Raw genomic sequence first — 11355 nt, forward strand, 5'->3', positions numbered from 1 at the left:
AATTCATTCATGGCTTCACGAACGAAGATTTGGGAAGGGCTCTACCCACGTTTGTTACAAGAGCGCTGGTGGCTAAAAAGGCCAAAATATTGTTGGCAAAAAACACTTTTGTCTAACATTTGTAGCCAATACATAATTTATCTGCATATTTAAAGAATTTCAGTCATCCAGTATTATGTGATAAACTATATAGCACAATTAAAAGCTAGTTAGCACACAGGCAGAACTTCTCCTATGCAGAAGTTTTCCTCTCACTGTCTTGTCATCAACCCAACAGCATACTCCAGATCAAGAACTGCCTGAAAATGTAAAACACAGCTTAGAAAAAAATTCCTAAGAGTCGCACAGAACTATTTCTCATAAATGTTCCTGGTCAGTTGTTTCACTTTGCAGAGCTTGGTGTGTGGAGTACCACCCATCCCTCTGGAGGATCCCAAGCATTCCCACCCTTTACTCACCCACTGCACACCACTAACCCTCAGAAGCTGTTGGACTTGCTGTGCATCAAACCACTTGTGCAGGCGTGAAACTGCTCTGTAGGACATGAGCAAGGGCCTGAGCCTTTCACCAGCAAAGGCTACCACACAGTCAGGAGCTTTAAGCAGATAAGACAGACTCTCAGAAAACACTGAAGCAAGAATTTTTTAGAACGAGGTGGGAAGAAGGTTTAGAGCAAGGTTGAGAAGAAAGAGGGATTGGGGAAGCCCTAGACAGTAGATTAGCAAAATACTACACAATTCCCTCAAGACTGTGTGACAAGCATATTCAGTTTAGCAACCAATCAGGCATGTGTATAAACTTGTTTTTTAATATCTCCTTACAGCTCTAATTAAAACAAAAGGAGGCATTAACAATACAATATGTTACGTTCAGCATTCAATCCAATAAGCAAGAAACACAGCTCCATAATCTAATGCTGTAACAGGTGTACTTTAAAGAAGGAAAACACTCCAAAGTTTTCAAACAAAGTTTTAAAGCTAAGGCAAGCATCCCAGCATTTAATCCCGAAGAAAGTTATAACAAACAACATCAGCAGTCATGAGCTTATCCTTCCACCTTCTCCTGCTCCTCTGAAGAGGGCAACTTAGCAAGTGCCAGTGGAGCCTCCGCAGTCACGCTCACAGCTCAGGGTCTCTTCCACTTCTTTAAGTCCAAGTAAAACTCGCATTACAGCTCTACAAATGGAGGAGCCTTCATTAGGTCCAAGATCACACATCCCAAACTGCTCCAACCCCCACATTCTTGGTCTCCTACACACTGAAATAAAATATTAAGTGCTGAAAAAGTTCAGATGCCATCTAGAAAAGAGTGACTTGGAAGCAAATAAATATGAAAGTGTGAACAGCCCAAGGAAACAGGGAGGTGCTTGGTAATTACATCAGCATCTTTACACAGAAGGTAACATCCAGACTGTCACACTACACTTCTAAAATTTCTTTGCCAGGTACCTTCTTGTAGCCAAAAAAAGTCAAAGTATCAATGAAAAATACTATCTCTATAGACATGCTTTTTAGGGGTTCTGAACATCAAATGTGCAGTTGCAGCTAGAAGATACTATTAAGAAAAGTAATTTTAAAGTGACAGGTGTAATTGATCATTCAACATGAATAAATATAAAAGAAATCAATTATCACACATTTTAATGGCAGTGATTAATTAAAATCAGTTGTGTGCTAAAATGCAAAATTTCATACAGTTATCTCACTTTCCAGAGGTGCCATCAAGCCCTACAGATCTCTGGCATCTCCCACTCCCATTGACCTAGCCTCTGCCAGCACAAAACCCGCCAGGGCCCTGACATAACATTTTGTACATCAGCTCTTCAAGATGCAAATAGCATCTGTTGGATTCCACTACATAAATATCCCCGAAAAGAGCTATTATTAACTTCTTAGTTTCCATTTTAAGTAAAGTATGTAAAAACTGCATTTATGTCTCCAATTACACAAAGCCTTAAGTGCTATGGGCACTTCAAGTCTTCAGAAAAGAGAAACACCACATGATTTCAGAGGAAGGGCTCCCATCTCCATAGAATTTGAAAGCCCTCACGTCCACTTAGCTGTAGCTCCCATAAAAATTGCGGGAATGGGGAGAGATTAAGCAGCACATGCAAATAGCGAGTCTTGGCTCAGTCCATTTCTGTCCATAATGCAAGATGGCACCAAGCAAAATGCAACACCACCACTAATCTAGACAAAACAGCAAGTTTTTGGTTATAAAATGCATTGAGAGAACGATACCCATACTTAACAAAATATTAACTTTTAAATTTCAGTTGAGTAAAACATTCTTTGCTATTGAATTGCCTGGTATTTTCTGAAAAGTGAGCATCTGCATTACCAAACTTATTTGGGTAATAGCCCCCCAAACCACATATCAACTTCTGAAGGTGACTTCTAAAGACTAAAGGAGAAAGACAAACCACAGAAATGGATGTTTACATGACATTTTCATCCACGAATCATAAAAGATAAAGTCCAGAAATGGGTACACATTCTCCAGATACATCCCATGTCTTGCCAAGCTAACCAAAGATGCCCAGACACCATGCTGCACTCCTCACCCACTGGGCCATGATGGCCAGAGATTAATTTCAAAGATTGAAATAAGCTACCTAATAGATCACAGGGTATCAATTTCAAGCTCAAGGCAGCTTGTACAGGGTTTAACTTCACTTCTCATCAACAGGTCTAACAAATCCAGCCATTTTCTCCATGGTCTTGGATGCTTGCTGTCACACCAGCAGAGTTCAGTTCACCCGTCAAGACATCCCCCAGGCCAGCTGTAGCAAGCTCTTTGGCAAAATGCTCTACAGCACTCAGCACACGGTACCTACTACAGTGACCACACATGCGTGCCTGCCCACATGTATATGTATTTAAATAAAGCTGTACAGGTAAAAATACTCAATTGGAGCTAAGAAACCTTTGTAAATTCTTCTCCATAAGTGAATCACCCGGTTCTGTGAAAACTATGTGTATTTTGAAAATCAAAACAAAAAGCCCACAATAATCTCAGGTATTCCAATAAAACCCAAACATAAACTTCCTGATTTTCTGCTGCTGAGAGGAAGTCCACAGAATGGCACAGAAGGAAAAAGCTCGGTTTATTCTATCACTACACTGAAATCCTCTGTCCCAGGTTTTTACATTCACAGTGGATTTTCATGGTTTTAACAAGATCCCAAATGAACATGTGTCCTTACCAATAAATGCCACCGCATATGTTCCCTAGCAAACCTTTGTGGGTATCTGCTACATGTACATAAGCAAATAAAACAAAAGAAAGACCTACAGTCTAACCCAACTCAGAGGAATTTTTCCTACTGGCGGAGGGAGGGAGGCCTGTTCTGTAACAGGAACCTAGAAAGAGGAAACATCAAACGAAGGACAGGTAATAGAAACAGTTCTCATTATTTTGATTACATTTACTGCATCTAAAGTCCAAGTTTTTTAAAGAAAGCTTTCTTCTCCTCCTCTTTGCAATAAAAACAGGGCATGTCACGTCTAGTCTGGAAAGAGGTCAGAAGTTCACTTAAAAAAAAAAAAAACAACACAAACTTGGGATACTCAAAGTACTAACTTGACTCTAATTTGAAAAGGTACTTTCTTAAGTAAAGCAACTTCAAATTGCATTTTCTCCCTTTGGTAAAGTGCAGGTGAAGGCTCTTCTGATGTCTCCTTAAGGAACTCTGTAGCAAGCTTGAAAGTTATGCAAAGGTGCCTTCAGCCTCATTATCCTTTCCTCTCTCAGCCCATTTAGCTCTCAGGTTAGCTCTCTAACCATCACAAAGATACAGTCTCGCTGTGTAGAGATGAGCAGGTGTCTTCGAGATGCTCTACAGAACAGCGCACAACAAGCACCGACCTGACATAAAAAGTTGGCTGCTGATAAAACATTTTGCAACCACCACGACAAAATACAGTTCTCCTAATTTTTCAGTTTTAGGGCAAAGGCTCTTTTACATTATGAGAGTGGCACAACAGCTTTCAAGTATCTAGTGTATCTTAATCACAGTTTTTCTAATCACAACTGGATGTTGTCTCCAGCATCCCATTCCTCCTGAACATGAAAAAAACACAGGGCTTTAAAATACAGCACTAATTTAGTGATATTTTAATTAAACTACATAGTCACTCACTATAACAATTTGCAAACAATAGCTGAACTCCTCAAATAACTACAAATGCTCTTCATAAAATAACTATAGTTAAAAAAAGGGAAAAAGCGGTGTTTATTTACCTGTTAAGATGTATTTTAAGATGCCCTGTACCCAGTTCTCCCATTAATCATTCACACTATTATTTACAAGTGTTACTTATGATACATCCCTGGCCGCTGTACGTCCGTAGGACGAAGCCATGCCTTTGCAGAAAGATGAGCAGCATTAAAGCAAACAGGATGCAAGGGAGGAAGGTTTGATTTGGAGAACTGAAGTCGGGACCTTCCCGTTCCTCTCCCTACAGGCACGGGGGCACTGGGGCGCCATCCGCCCCTGCCGCCCAGGATAAAACTTACCTTGGCGGCGCGGCGGGCCGGGCCGGGCGGGCGGTAGGGCTGCGCTAGCGCTTCATTGTCAAACTCAGTTCTAGCAAGTTCCTCGACACACCGGCGGAGCGGTGCTCGGCGGCGGACAAGCGCCCGGCTGTCTGTCTGTCTGTCTGTCTGTCTGTCTGTCTGCCCGCCCGCCACGCCCAGCCGCGCTCCGCAGGGCCCCGCCGGCTCGGGCACCGCCGGGTCGCCGCCTCTCCGGGCTGCGGCGAACAAAAGGGCGCTTGGCCGGTGGCCGCCCAGCTCCTGCCGCCCGCCGCGGGCGCAGCGCCCGCCCGGCTCCGGAGCCGCCGCAACTTTTCCCTCCGGACGCGGCCGGGGCCGCAGCGCCCACGCCGGACGGGCTGCCCGCCGCGCCGCCCGGGGGATGCTGTCCGCCCGCCCTCCCGCCCTCCGCCGTGCTCCGCCGGCGCTCCACGTACCCGCAGCACCCGCCGCCTCCCCGCGCTCGCCGCCGCCGCTTCCTCCTCCCTCCTGCCCGGCCTTGGCGCCAAACGCCGCCGCCGCAGGCCCGGCGCCTCCCCCGCGCACAGGCCCGGCGCGGCGGCCCCGACGCCCGCCCCCCGCCCCGCCTCCATGCGGGCGGCCCGGGCCGCGCTCACCTCCCGCCGCCGGCTCGGCCCGGCGCGCCGCCGCCTCCTCCTCCTCCTCCTCCTCCTCCTGCCGTGCTCACCGGCGTGGGCGGCCGCGGCCGTCAGGGCTGGCGCTCCCGCCGCGGCAGTGGCGGCGGCTGCTGCTGGTGCCGTCCGGCGCCGCCACGCATCGCCCCCGCCCGCCCGCCCGGGCCCGTGGCCGGCGGCACCTCCCGCCCTGCGTGCCGGGTGCTCGGCGCGCCCGCAGCCCGGCCCGCTCCTCCTCCAGCGGCGTCGGCCGCACAAGAGCCCTATTGTATTATTGACACTGCTGGGCTCCAGGCCCCGCCTCTTCCCCTTCCCTCCCTGCCCGCGCCGGGCCTTCCTGCCAGCTGCGCCGGCAGAGCCGCCCCCTGCCCGGGGAGCGAGCGGGAAGCGGCCGCAGGGGAAGGAAGAACAGCAACAGGGCTGGTGGAGGGTCTGGAGCACAAGTCCTGTGAGGAGCGGCTGAGGGAGCTGGGGTTGTTTATCCTGGAGAAGAGGAGGCTCAGGGGTGACCTTATCGCTCTCTACAACTACCTGATAGGAGGTTTTAGCCAGGTGGGGGTTGGTCTCTTCTCCCGGGCAGCCAGTGACAGGACGAGAGGACACAATCTTAAGCTGCACCAGGGGAGTTTAGGTTGGACATCAGGAAGAATTCCTCCACAGAAAGGAGGATTAGATATTGGAATGGGTTGCCCGGGGAGGTGGTGGAGTAACCGTCCCTGGAGGTGTTTAAGGACAGACTGGACATTGCACGTAGTGCCATGGTCTAGTTATGTGGTGGTGTTTGGTTATAGGTTGGACTCGATGATCTCAGAGGTCTTTTTCAACTTAATTGATTCTGTGATTCTGTGAAGGTGCCTCAGGGGAAGACCCCACTCACTCCCAGCCTTTCCAGTGGGCATCAGGGCTGAGGAGAGCGAACCGCACCTAGGACCGGGTGAGAGGCCAGAGCTGGCTCCTGCTGCTCCTGGGTACTACCTCTTGCTTCAAGCTGCCCAGCAGAGATGATAAGCCAAGGGGCAATGCCTGGTCTGCACCCCTGAAACCACCAGCTATCAAGACCCAGCTTTGGGCTGGGCAGCTGGCAGCAAGGGCAGAGATGGCTGGGCACCTCACCACATCCCTCCTGCCTTCCAGCAGCTTCCGAGGGCACAGCACTCCCATCTCTGCCCAGTCCAGTATTTCTCATTAAAACAGTATTTGATAGAAAGCACAGTAGGCAGCATCAGAATAAAGGAAAAATTCAGCAAACGTCTGTTATTACGCCCCACACCCACACTCATTTCCTATACTATTATTACCAAGTATCACTTGTGTCAAACACAGTGGAAACCCCTTTTGCCTTCCTTCCCAGAAAGACTGCTTCAAAGAGATTTAGCTGCAGGTCCCTCTTCAGCTGCTGCAGTCCCATTTCTCCATGCACACACTAACTCCAGCATGGGAGGACTATGGAAACTCAGCAGAGAAAAAATGGAACCTGGGGACTCAAATGTGGGGTACAGGCCTTCTCTCTAGGCCAGGCACAGAGAAGAAACAGCAAGATTATAGTAAGGAGTACAAAGGAAAAAGAATGAAGAGATGAGCAGCAAGCATGGCAGGGATAGTTTGGCATGCCTGAGCTGCATTTCTGTAGTGTTTCCAGACAGCAGCCATAAGATGAGGAGAAACAGATCATAAGAAAGGAGGCATTGCTTCAGGCCATATGTTCCATCTAGCTCAGCCTAGCCTCCTACCTGCTCTACCAAGTCACGGCCTCCCTGCATTGACTTCCTCCTGGTCCAAGTGGGAATTCACAGTAAGATGCTTCCCCCAAGTATTCTACAAACCTCCAACTACTTAATCAGATTTTCCAAACAGGATGTGATGCATCTGCTTAGTAACCCTCAACAGATCACTTCTCCAAGTCAGCTTTCACTGAATCCATGGCAGCTTCTGCCTGTAAATCACTGCTGGCAAGGACTTCCATGCATCTACTACCTGCTGCAAAAAGAAAAAAATAGTCTTTTTTCTTTTGAATAACTGGTTAATATTCCTTAGTGTAATATGAAATGTAGCTTTCTACAAATGCAATTAGACCACGACCAAACAGCAGTGTTGACATGTATGACTTCCTTCACACCCCAGCAATCACCTCATTTGCCTTCTCTTCATTAATATTTACCTGCCAGGAAAGCACTCTGAGCAGCATCAGAAAACCACAATATCAAGTAAAATACCAAGAATGCTCCTCCTACCACTGCCCCTTGTGGAATCCTCTGTATCAAACTGGATGGACCAGGCAGCAGGGCAGGCAAAACTGATTTTTAGACAAGAGATTTGAAGTCCAAAATGAAAGGAAATCAGAGTGATAAAACCACATTCATGCACTAAAGATCTGTTATCAACTCATAAAAGGAATAAAGTCCAATTGACTTAAACTAAGCAAAAACCATTTTCAAGTATCAATACCTTCATTCAGATTTTAAAACAATTTCTATTTTTTGTGTGTCCATGAAACATATGGTGTTTAAAGTCTCCATGATTCTGAAGGACAATAAAGAATGTATATTCCCATCAGTGAAGGAAACATTCCTATGAAACGCTTCCTGCCAGATTACTTTATATATGAATGACCTCATCAGGAGCAGACACAGCCCAACCCAGGGAAGGTGTTGAGCAGCTATCTTCATTTCCCATGCCTGGGATCACACACACCTCCCTGCACTGGCTGTCACATGTCAGGAGATGATGACACCCAAACTTCTAATTCTATAGTAAATCCACAGCTTTACATGGTGGGCTCATAGCCAAAAGATAAGTGACATAGGAAAGCCTATGGCAGGAAGTCTGTAGGGCTACAAATTTCAATAAATGCTTTACTTTTACTGTGCATTTCTATAGGATCACCAAGCAACATGAATAAATAGGAAGCAGATTGTACACTTTTGTTCTTTTTAAAGACATATGCAACACAGTTTCCACATTTGCTCCCAAAAGGATGAACTACAGATGCTCTTATGCACCTGGAGAATATAAGGAATATAAGGAATTTACAAAGCCAGATGTTAACATGTTGATAAATTATAGCACAAACAGGAAGTCTTCCCAAGGGTAGAATGCTCTGGAAACTAGAAGAGGTATGATCAGGGTAAAATAATATATACATGTACACCATACCCAAGCTGAATCAAGTCCTTATTCAGCTGTACAAAAACTGCCCGTGGTATGTTAGGATATTAAGAAAGTTACATTGAAGAAGCGTTTAACATTTGTGAAGTAGGGTCATGCAGAGTTTAACATGGATCTGAGCCACAAAAGAAGCATCTCTAACTGAAATATCTAGAAGTATTTCAGTGGATTTCAACAATAACAACAAAAGTATTTTTTTCCACTACTACTGGTATCAATGATCAGATGCCAGAAAAGCAAAGGACAACAAATACACCGTAGTATCAGAGAGGAGTAGAAGGGGGAAATAAGCACTGCAAAGGCCTAGGAGGTTAATTCACACACCTTACCTTCAAGTCTTTGTGGCGTTCCCAGCCTGCATGTAGAAGTGTCCATGGCCAGCAATTCTAGTTGACTCTAATAAAATACACAGAGACCAAACCCTGGCATACCACCTATCTTTGAAATGTGTAGCTGCTGCATAAAATGTCATCAGCAGAGCAGATACCACTGAGGAAACTTTAATACAACGTTCTTGAAACCATAGCAAGCATTGGCAGCTACTGGCAAGAGACAGGAAAGCTTACCTCCCTTATTTTCCTTTCGCAGTGAGCAAAATTATTGAAGTGTTACCATAAAGCACAAACACGCACCTGCAAAGGAGAGCACTAATTATCACTGCGGAGAAACTTTCATTCTTCTGCAGAAAAAAATGCAAAACAGAATCTCAAATAATGACTGAAAACTTTACTCACTATTAGAAATAGAAGAAAAGAGCACTCAGAGCTTCAGAAGATTGTCTTTAACACTGAATCCAGTCCTTTAGCACCTGTTGGGGCAGCTATCAAAAGATGCCCTCAGGTCATAGCACAACCCTTCCATTTAATCTCCAGGACCCTTTAAAAAGAAGCCTCTGAAGTGTTTTTTTGGTTTTTTTTGTGGAAGTACTTCAGAAATGGGGGGGAAGGTCTCCCTTCATAAAAAGATCGGCACATTCAGACCAAAAAAAAATGTACTTCCACAATCATGAGCCATTTACACTCTTAAAAGCAAAATGTGCCAGCTTCACTTCCCAGGATCTGACAAGTTCAAAGTTTTGTGCTTAGGGAGATCTTTGATTTATCTTTCTCCTTCTAAGACAGTAGCACAGAATGGAGAGGGCTGCCAGTAACTTTCAGAACAGATTAGTATTATAGCTCTGTACCTTAAATGCATGGAAGGAAGTACCTAAAAAAAAAAGAATCAGAGAATACATCTTATGCTTGTGTTAGTGAGGAAAAAACCGTGTATCTTGCCTAAAAGACCTGGAAAGTTTGTTGCCTTTATGATTCCGTACATGCAGTTTGGGGGAAATCTCTCATACAACAGACAGCATCCACCTAAGTAAGGAGGAGTAGGGCTGCTGCTCCCTTCAGTGCCCAGAAATCACAGCTCCATGGTCACTCCACCTTTCCTCTTTCCTGAAAAGGTGAAAGTGTGGATTCCCACATGACTATGAACTGGGATTTCATTACCACAATACTTGTGATAAAATGGAGTTGGAAAAGCAGAGACACACACACCACTATCATCCAGACAGAGTCCTTTGAGATCTTACTACTCCAGAGATGCCTAGCCTTAAATTTAGCCTCATCATTTGGACAGAATTTTTAACAGCGCGTTGCTTTTAGCCTTTGCAGTTTGGGAACATCAGACAAACACACATTTAAACACTGTCCAAGAGCCTCTTAACCTCATTGTAATTTCCTATCTATCAACTTTACCTTATGTTTTAAGGACAAACTTTAAAACAACTGTTTTAGCAAAAGCATAAGAGTGAAATCCCCACGTATTTCAAAGATCTCTTAGACTCTTGCAGCACTGGCAATTCTAAAGCCTTGAGCAATCCTCCAGAAAGGGGATGACCTGTATCTGACAGATGCTGGTCACATTTTTTAATATACATTCTGGAAAAGTACTCAGATACTCTCCCTGGCCATGAAATTGTACATAGCTGGGGATTATCACTGGATGCATTAAAAAAAAAAAAAGGAATGAGCAGTTGAACATTTTTCTTTATGTACTCAGAAAACTTCAGAGCTTTTTTAACAACTTCTCTCACTTCCCCCTCCTTTTCTTCTCTCTTACTCAGAAGCAGTGATGACTACATGTGCACCAGGAAGATTCCGTGACCACAAACACTACCAGCAACAGTCTTACCGTGTCCAGGCATTCTGAAGACATGAAAGCAATAACAGGCACTCTTCTATCGAATTGGACACACACCGTGACTCTCAACCATTTAGTTAATCTTCCTGTACATCATGCTTTTACCAGGTTCAATGTTTGCAAAGTTCTCCCCTACTTAGTGACTGTGGTGAGAGACAGAGCTCAGACTCCATAGCTTTAAGAAAAACTTCCAGGCCAGCACAGCAAATAATTATGTTTCAGAAATTGTTATCCTCAGAAAATTACTGTACCTTGTACTGCGAGCTCTGCAATCAATGACCAGGGAAAGGGATGGACCACCAGAGGTAGCTGCCTTCCAACATATACAGCAGCAAAATGCAGTATTACAGCATGCAGCTTAATGAAGTGCTACATCCAGTTGCACCATCCCACTCAAATCTATGCATGCTAGAGACAATACTTATAATCAGCACTTATTCATAGCTTTTAAAACTGTTGGACTAGAATTTACATGCTTTGGATCAGATTTAAACATGCCTTGGAAGAGCTGTTCCTGCAGACCTCCAAAGACCTATGCCACCCTTATGGATTCAGAAGGCTTTCTCATTAAATAAAAAATCAAATGGCACAAAGATGCAAAGAAGTCAGCATGGAACTTGATAGCAAAAGACCTAGAATTTAGGAACTACTCAGGAGGGAATTGGGCTGCTACTAGGTCTTAAAAAGATTAATTTTACAATGATTTGCATTAAATCTTTAGGAAAAAAGCCTGTGAAATCAACACCTTCTAGAAGATGTTATCATCAATGCTAATTTAAATTTGTGCAGAAAGCTGAATTCTGTATGAATAAACCTAAACACTTAAAAAACA

The 11355-nt window shown here is 44.9% G+C and overlaps 1 protein-coding gene across 2 annotated transcripts in view; it reads right to left on the minus strand.

Moving 5' to 3' along the window:
- The window catches only part of LOC127479708 (regucalcin), an 83735-nt gene extending 78564 nt beyond the window's left edge, over positions 1–5171 (minus strand). The window contains exon 1 of one of the 2 annotated variants that reach the window (XM_051807000.1): positions 5154–5171. The gene's annotated coding sequence lies outside the window, so the exon portion shown is untranslated. Of the gene's footprint in view, positions 1–4973; positions 4989–5153 lie in introns of those variants that run through there. The other variant, XM_051806999.1, reaches the window with a different exon arrangement.
- Positions 5172–11355: the final 6184 nt, after the last annotated feature.

The sequence above is a fragment of the Manacus candei genome, unplaced genomic scaffold, assembly GCF_025592945.1.
Source record: "Manacus candei isolate 608988 ecotype Guabito, Panama unplaced genomic scaffold, ASM2559294v1 h1tg000069l, whole genome shotgun sequence".
Taxonomy (NCBI): domain Eukaryota; kingdom Metazoa; phylum Chordata; class Aves; order Passeriformes; family Pipridae; genus Manacus; species Manacus candei.